This window comes from Scylla paramamosain, chromosome 28 (assembly GCF_035594125.1).
Source record: "Scylla paramamosain isolate STU-SP2022 chromosome 28, ASM3559412v1, whole genome shotgun sequence".
Taxonomy (NCBI): domain Eukaryota; kingdom Metazoa; phylum Arthropoda; class Malacostraca; order Decapoda; family Portunidae; genus Scylla; species Scylla paramamosain.
In genome coordinates this window covers 15,148,304-15,156,104 of record NC_087178.1, presented here as the reverse complement: position 1 = coordinate 15,156,104, position 7,801 = coordinate 15,148,304, and the positions used below count along the sequence as shown (strand labels likewise).

Sequence of the window (7,801 nt, the reverse complement as noted above, 5' to 3'; positions counted from 1 at the left end):
AAAATCCCAGTAAGAAAAGGCGGTTTCTCCTACATGTTCAGGGTGGTAGTGGTGAACTGAAAGAGAACCAGAAATAGGATACTGCAAATGTAGAATAAGTGAATATTCTGTTAAGTATATTGCTGTAACGAGTGAAACTACACATTAACTACAGATGATCTTGCAGTAACAAAACCAGAAAGTTAAAATGAATAAATGTAATCTTCACAAATTACACTGCCACGAAATTAATCTTGAGCAATAGAAACAATTCACTACTGTTTTTACAATGGAAATTGTAAGTGATTTTGGTAAACATAAGTAATATCACTATTAGTTTTATTACAGGGATTTAAAAAAGTCGAAAATTAATAAAAAAACAATTTATTATTATTATTATTATTATTATTATTATTATTATTATTATTATTATTATTATTATTATTATTATCATCATCATTATTATTAATTAATTAATTAATTGATTAATTTATTTATCATTTTTTTTTTTTTTTTTTTTTTGCGGTACGGATCCCAGTAAAGGAGAGGTAAGTGGTGAAAATGGCCTGTTCATAACGTCACTCCCAGAAAGTCACAAGAATCAAAACTCGACCAGTCTTGTTTCGATAGAGAGAACTTCCAATAAATCTGTAGTCAATAAATCTGCAAAGCCTTTGAGAACAGCATTACGTCTATGGAAAAAAGTAAGTTGCTCTCTCACCACTCGAACTTCTCCAAAGATCGTTATATCCGACACGGGCATATACTCCTGTTTCATATGTATAAGAGACGATCTCCTGCACCTTTGTCACCTTTATGCTCCAGTCATGTCTGCTTAACCACGTCCTTCTACATTCTCAGACTTGTAGGGTTCCTCCTCCTCCTCCCGTTCCTACATCTCTGACCCTCTCTCAGCCTAAAATCCACCTAAGATCCTTGCTTGTTGCTTCATTATACTCTGCATCAATCTACCCTCGTGCTCTTGTTTCTCCACCTTTCCTTCATCTCGAGTCCTTTCACTAACTTATCATGTCCTATATTTCCTCTTCCATCTTGCAGTCTACACCTGTCTTCCCTCAGACACTTACTTCCTTTTCCTTCCGTCTATTGATACTCCCATCTTACCTTTGACATACAATCTTCCAGCCCTGTCCCTCCTGCCCCTCCCTAGTACACCCCGCGCCCCGATGACCAACCGTCTCATATCCCACGACATGTTGGCGGCATCGGACTTATTGACTCTCGTAAGGGCTCGCGTGTTCTGAGAGACGAGCTCTATCAAGGCACGAGTAGCAATATAGGCAGCTCTATTTTTATCCTCTAGTGGGTTATAGGTCCCGGCTGACTACAAGAGAGGCTCGTGTAGTTTATTAGCAGGGTATTGAGTCAACAAATCCTTATGTCTATTAGTTCACGGGAGTATGAGTGAATATGGTTTCCTCTCTTCCCCTTTGTCTATCTCATTCCCTGTGTTGGGTCCAGCGAGTCATGATTTCACGTAACCTTAAGCGTGATGCGGTATTGGAATAATCGAGCTTGTTATCGGCTATGTATCCTTACCTAATCAGTGTTCATTACCAAAGGTTCCTTTTCAGAGCCTGTAGCGAGAGAGAGAGAGAGAGAGAGAGAGAGAGAGAGAGAGAGAGAGAGAGAGAGAGAAAGAGAGAGAGAGAGAGAGAGAGAGATTCACTTCCTCCAATGTTGTGATAAGCTCCGTAATTTCACCTTTCCTTCCGTTCCTCAATAGTGAACGTTCTGCCCATTACGTGTCACTGCAGACATTCAGAATCAACTCAATCTAAGGTAAGAAAAAAAGTACTGGATGGCTTAATCGGGGCTTCAATCTAAGATGAAAAAAAAAAAGTACGCAGATCAGAAATTAGTGGATGGCTTACTCGAGGCTTCAATCTATAGACTTTAAGATCTGCATCAATCAAATAATAACTCGACATTAATTGCGATATTTCGTGCGTTTTCCTTAAGTCTTCGACTCTGTTACTAATCGTGAGTGATACTAACCCGGTATTCTGACATGCTTTGTTCTCAAAGGAATTACTTTCAAAGATCACGTAATTCCACTTTAAATTCACAAGAATTATGAACACAGTCGATCCCAGTAACGTCTTCTAGAGCCTGCTGAGAGGGCTTGGGATAAGAATACCATCTCGTGTTCAGAAAAGTCAAGGACTTTGTATACTAGGAGGTCGATCCACTCTAATGGTCGCCGCTTGTAGGCGGCACCTCTACGGGGCCAGAGGGATTCTACATCCTTTACGTTCCTTGCACTCAGCTGTCGCACTGATGAACGTGGGGAGAGGAGCACGTTTTCATTTGATATGTTGCCCAGATGGGTTTTCGATCCTGCTCAGGAACAGTTCCAAGTGGAATAATGATGTATCCTTTTTTCGCTTTCTTAAGGATCCTAAGAGGCGAAGTAACTTTTGCAGACTCGGAAGTTCCTCCTCCTTCCTCTGATGGTGATGGTGGTGATGGTGGTGGTGGTGGTGGTGGTGGTGCTGGTGCTGCTGCTTCTGCTGTTGGTGGTGCTGCTTCTTGTGGTGGTTCTGCTTCTTCTTCCTCTGATGGTGGTGGTGTGGTTCTGCTGCTTCTCACGATGGTGGTGGTGGTGCTGATGCTTCTTCCGGTGGTAGTAGTGGTGGTGGTGGTGGTGGTGGTGGAGCTTCCTCCGATGGGGGTGGTGGTGCTTGCTGCTGCTTCCTCCTCCTCCTCCTGACCCTGGCAACTACATGGACCACCCAACTAACCAAATCATAATCCTATCCTATCCTATCCTATCCTAACCTATCCTACCCTTTCTATCCTTAACCTGCTTGATTCAGTCAGTTCGGTGGTGCTTGGAGTTGTCAGGGTGCTTCTTTTTTCTTCTTCCGACGGTAGTGGTGATGCTGCTTCTTTTTCATATGGCAAAGCTTCTTTTTCTTCTTCTTCTTCTTTTTCTTCTTCTTCTTCTTCTTCTTCTTCTGCTGCTGCTGCTGCTGCTGCTGTTGCTTCATCCTCTGGTGGTGGTGGTGGTGGTGGTGATGGTTGTATTTTCTTCTAAAATCTTTCTTGTGAGTGGTGTTGTGTATTTACGGCAAGATACTAGAAGAGGCGGCGGGGCAACCTCATCGTTGTCATGTAGGTTGATGGGAGGGCTTCGCAGTTCTCTCTGTTACACGTGAACCTATAAATGACGTGAGATCTCTGAAGTGTCTCTTCGTCTTTGCTGGGACTGTTATTGAGTAGGAGATTGCTGGTCTTCTTTGTCTTGTAGTATATTACGAAGTTGAGCGTCTTGTTTGGGTTGGTGGACTTTGTTTTTCTTCACGATGTTCTTCATTATTTTCTCTTCTTCTTTGTATGTTGTGGAAAACGTAGCTTTGTAGTACAAGTTGATTCTTTCTTTGTTGTTTTCATTCTTACTGCGTGTGTTAAACCAGTTGTCAAGAATTTTCTTTATTTGTCGTTGGACGTTTTCTTCGCTGAAACCATTGTTGACAAGTACGTGCGTTGCGCGCTCTATTTCGTTATGAACTGTGCTGCAGTGCCTTAATGCTCTTCTAATATATGCGCCGATGGTGGAGTCTTTGTAGCGTTGTGGGCACTCGCTTTTCCCAGTGAGGCAGTGTTCTTGGTTTGTGGAGATTGTGTAGACATTTGTGTTGAGTGTCTTCTTGTTTGATGAGTATGTCCAGAAATGGTATTGATCCTTCCACGCTGTCCTCTTTTGTTAAGTTAAGGCCTGATGTTTCTTGAAGGTGAAATCTTTAATAAAGCTGTAGGTACAGCTTTATTAAAAAGATGGTGACCGTCTCTTGACAGCCGAGTGCCCTCAAAGCACTCACTTGTTCCTCGCACGGAATTTACTTAGCAGGAAGAGAGCTTCCGACGGGGAGTAAGAGCGGCAGGGGTAGGAACTAAACAGGAGCAGAGTAGCAGCAGCAGAGGAAGCAGCAGCAGCAGCAGCACCACCACCACCACCACCACCATCACCACCACCACCACGAGACCACGCTCTGAAGCTCCCCACAGTCACAGCACACATCCCAAAAAGCAGAACAGCAACCAAAACCACAATGAAACAAATAGCACTGCAAAGAAACAAGACAAAACTTCATATGGAAGCCACGGAAGGATCACCAAGCGCAAACTGGTACACCATCGCCACAAACAACTCCCCATTACCCGAACAGATTAAGACACGCATGCACAGAGGTTTAAATTCCTCTCTGAGCTACAAGATCTTTTACCCGAGGTCTGCAAACACTGCAACACACAAACCATTACACCACTCTTACACTACATAGAAGACTGCCCAGCCACTGCCGACTTTCTGAACAGGAACTCCGGCAACGCACCACACATTATACATGATACACCAGCCAACACACTAGTGCGCTTGGTGACAATTCCCAGCACCACGTTATTTTTTATTTATTTATTTATTTATTTATTTTTATTTTTTTTTTTTTTTCCCATCCAGAAAAATGGATCATGTGACCCACACTGCCCCGCGGTGTGGGTCACACACTGCTCACGCGGGTAAGCGAGACTCCGCTGAGTTGTGGGTCACTGCCATCTATCACTTGCGTCATGCAAATGAGAAAAACAGCTGTGGGCTGTCTCTGGGCTGTCTCTAGTCATCAAAGCCCGCGTCACCTTGACTTTTCAAGGTGACAATCAGCACACACACACACACACACACACACACACACACACACACACACACACACACACACACGGCTCCCTCACTACCCAAGCCCTTAGAAGGATACGTTAAGCCTATTGGACAGGTCGGGCAAAAACTCTGGCAAGGTTAGGCGCGGATCGGGGTGGCTGCGACGGTTACTAGAAACTGGGCCATCAAATCGATCTGCTTATATATATATATATAGAATGATCCTCTTGATACAATATGGCGAAAGTCAAAATTAAATGTAACAACCTAAAGGACCCTGATACTGGAAATGTTCTCTGTCAGTGACATCTACATTAACAAACTTATTCCTACTCAAGATGGCTTTGTCACTGTCACAACTACCGACGCTGATATGGAGAAAATCTTCTCCCATGAAATTATGCAAAAACTGACATGTTAAAAAACTTCAACCCACAACTGCCACTTGATCTCAAGGCAAAAAAGATTGATCGTCATATTCAACAGCATCATTTACAACAACAGCGAAGACATCAGACAGCGACCATCAAACAACAAATCATGGACATAAATGAATGGGCCAAGGATCAAATAGACTCCATATACAAATTTCCAAACTCCAGGACACTGAAAATTACTTTTAAATCATCAACAGTCGCAGACAAAGGAAAGGACCACGGACTCTGATGATTTTACATGAGCACCTCTACCCATCAGATTGAAAAAGAACAATTTCACAACACTAAAACATGCTTCCGGTGCTATAAACTCGAAAACCATTACACAAACCAATGCCCTCACCCCAAAGAATATCTGATCTACTCAGATATGCTTCCACGGCCACTCATGGAAGGGCTGCAGTTCAGCAGCAAAAGACAATGTATAAACTGCAAAGAAAACCATCGTACCTTAGCCATGAAATACCCTAAAAGAAAAAAAAAAAAAAAAAAAAGAAAACCAGAAACCCTCATACAGTAATACAATCACAGGTACCCGCAACCTCACCACCCAAACAAAAGGAGTTAACAGAGAATCACACCTTAAAATTTTCACCTACATCATGCACGCCCACTTAATTAATATAACTGATCCAGGATCATATGAGAAAGAGGTAGAATCTGTCCTTAAACTTAATCTACCAACTATCAAAGTCTCAGAAAATCCGGACTCTCAAAAACTATTCACCCGCATATTGAAGCCACCGCCAGAGATAAAAGTGAAGCAGAGGAGATGCAGGAAATCGAGAGACAAAAACAATAGAAGTCTAAACAAAAACTAAAATCAACAAAACCTAAGAGAAAAATGCACGCCAGGGACATTGGTCTGATTATCTACACTTCTAAAAACACAGCCAAAAAATATCTCCAAAAATACACTCCTCAGAGGAATTCAAGACAACACATTTAAATACACACACACTGATGAAGCAATAGAAGACGAAGAAGTATTTACACTTATGATGACTGATGAAATTATTCTTGAAGACTGTTGGGGTGTGGTGGAAGAAAGTATTTTCAGGAAAATAAGACCCGGTCTAGTCAGAACACGTTCGCCGCCTGAGAGAGAAGTAAGAAGAAATCTTATGCAAGAATGGCAAGGTGGACAGCTCGCCAACTTTTAACTCTTCCTGTCCTTCCTATTTCCTACTTTACCTTCTATGTGTACAAACTCTTATTTCTCTTCCCCCTTCTCTTCAGCTAAACAAAACAAACCCAAGCCATTCGCTCTCCGGCTTCCAAAGAAGCAGAAAGTCCAACTCTCTTTCATACTTCCCTTACTTTTACACTTCTCTGTCCAACCTCTTCCAAACCTCTATCTTTGCTTAAAAAAAAAATAATAATAATAATAAAATAAATAAATAAATAAATAGATAAATAGAAAAAAAAAAATAAATAAATCCGTGCCGAGCATCTTGCTACGGGGGCAAGAATCACCCAAGAATCGCCTAAAGCAAATACACAGCACCACTCACAAGAATGATTTTCGAAGAAAATACAACCATCTGCAGCGACGCCAAACACCTCACAATATTGGAAGCATTACACCTAAAAGAAATATTCCCCAAACTTAAGTCCAGGCAGAGGATCTCCAAGCCCTCCCCAGCATGAGAACCGAGGCAGTGAACAGCCAATCAGAAGATAGAACGTCTCGACCAATCAGACACCACTCAATAAACGGGATATAATAATATCCTGGCTACCCAGGAAGGTCCAAGAACATGCTCAATATAAAAACAGAGAGAGCAATAACAGCAATTAATAACTACGAAAGGAACTGGAAAATAAAAACCAATGTTAATAAATTCACCCCTCTGCACCTTGGAGCAAAACTTACCTTTCCACTCATCATTAACGAAGAAGAAATAGAATTTAAAAGTACCGGCAAATGCCTTGGTCTAACCATAACTAGAGGTGGCTACTACAAACATATACAGGAGCGTAAAAATATAGCAATAGCGTCACTACAAAAACTCTACAAGTTACATAACATGCCAGAGAAAATAAAAATACACTTAGTAAAAGCACTAATACTACCAATACTTGATTACCCTCCAATCCCTATACACACAATGAGCAATAACCAAATTAGCAAACTTCAAAAAGTTCAAAACAAAGCACTTAGATTTGCAACAAATCAGAAACACCCTTACACCATGACAACAGAACAAGTACACATACACACCAAAACAGCACCTCTCAATATACGTCTACACTACAGAGCAAAGACAATTTGGGAAAAAATTGATGAGTTGGGCCTGCCTATCTATCAAAGCCTAAAAGACAACTCAGATCAAATAGTAAAATACCACCGTGATTTCCCTAGCAGCCTACAGGCATGCAAAACAATACCCAACCCAATATATTAACAAACCGAAAATAAAGGAAACATACTCACCTTAAAACACTTACCTTTACTCACTGTATTCCTGAAGATGGCCAAACACAAAAACTCAGCACACACGGGGCATCTGGAAAGGAAAGAATATTATGTAACTCCAACACTCTAAACAGCACACACACACACACATGCTTCACATGGGACTCGTAGCTGGCCTCCTCTCTCCCCACTCCGCGCCCTGAGTCGGCGGTGAGGCGGTATGCCAAGCCGGTGTTCACCACACCGTAGTGCACAGCCGAGGGGTACTGGCCACTGGTAGGGCTTGCT

The 7,801-nt window shown here is 41.9% G+C and overlaps 1 long non-coding RNA gene across 6 annotated transcripts in view; it reads right to left on the bottom strand.

The window, feature by feature from the left end:
* Positions 1-7,801, bottom strand: part of LOC135114989 (uncharacterized) — a 91,477-nt gene that overhangs the window by 6,321 nt on the left and 77,355 nt on the right. Inside the window, exon 3 of one of the 6 annotated variants that reach the window (XR_010275746.1) lies at positions 7,556-7,604. The exons of 3 other annotated variants lie outside the window; for them this stretch is intronic. This is a non-coding gene — a long non-coding RNA (uncharacterized LOC135114989). Of the gene's footprint in view, positions 1-7,531; positions 7,605-7,801 lie in introns of all 6 variants that reach the window. 2 more of the 6 variants (XR_010275744.1, XR_010275743.1) reach the window with 2 other exon arrangements.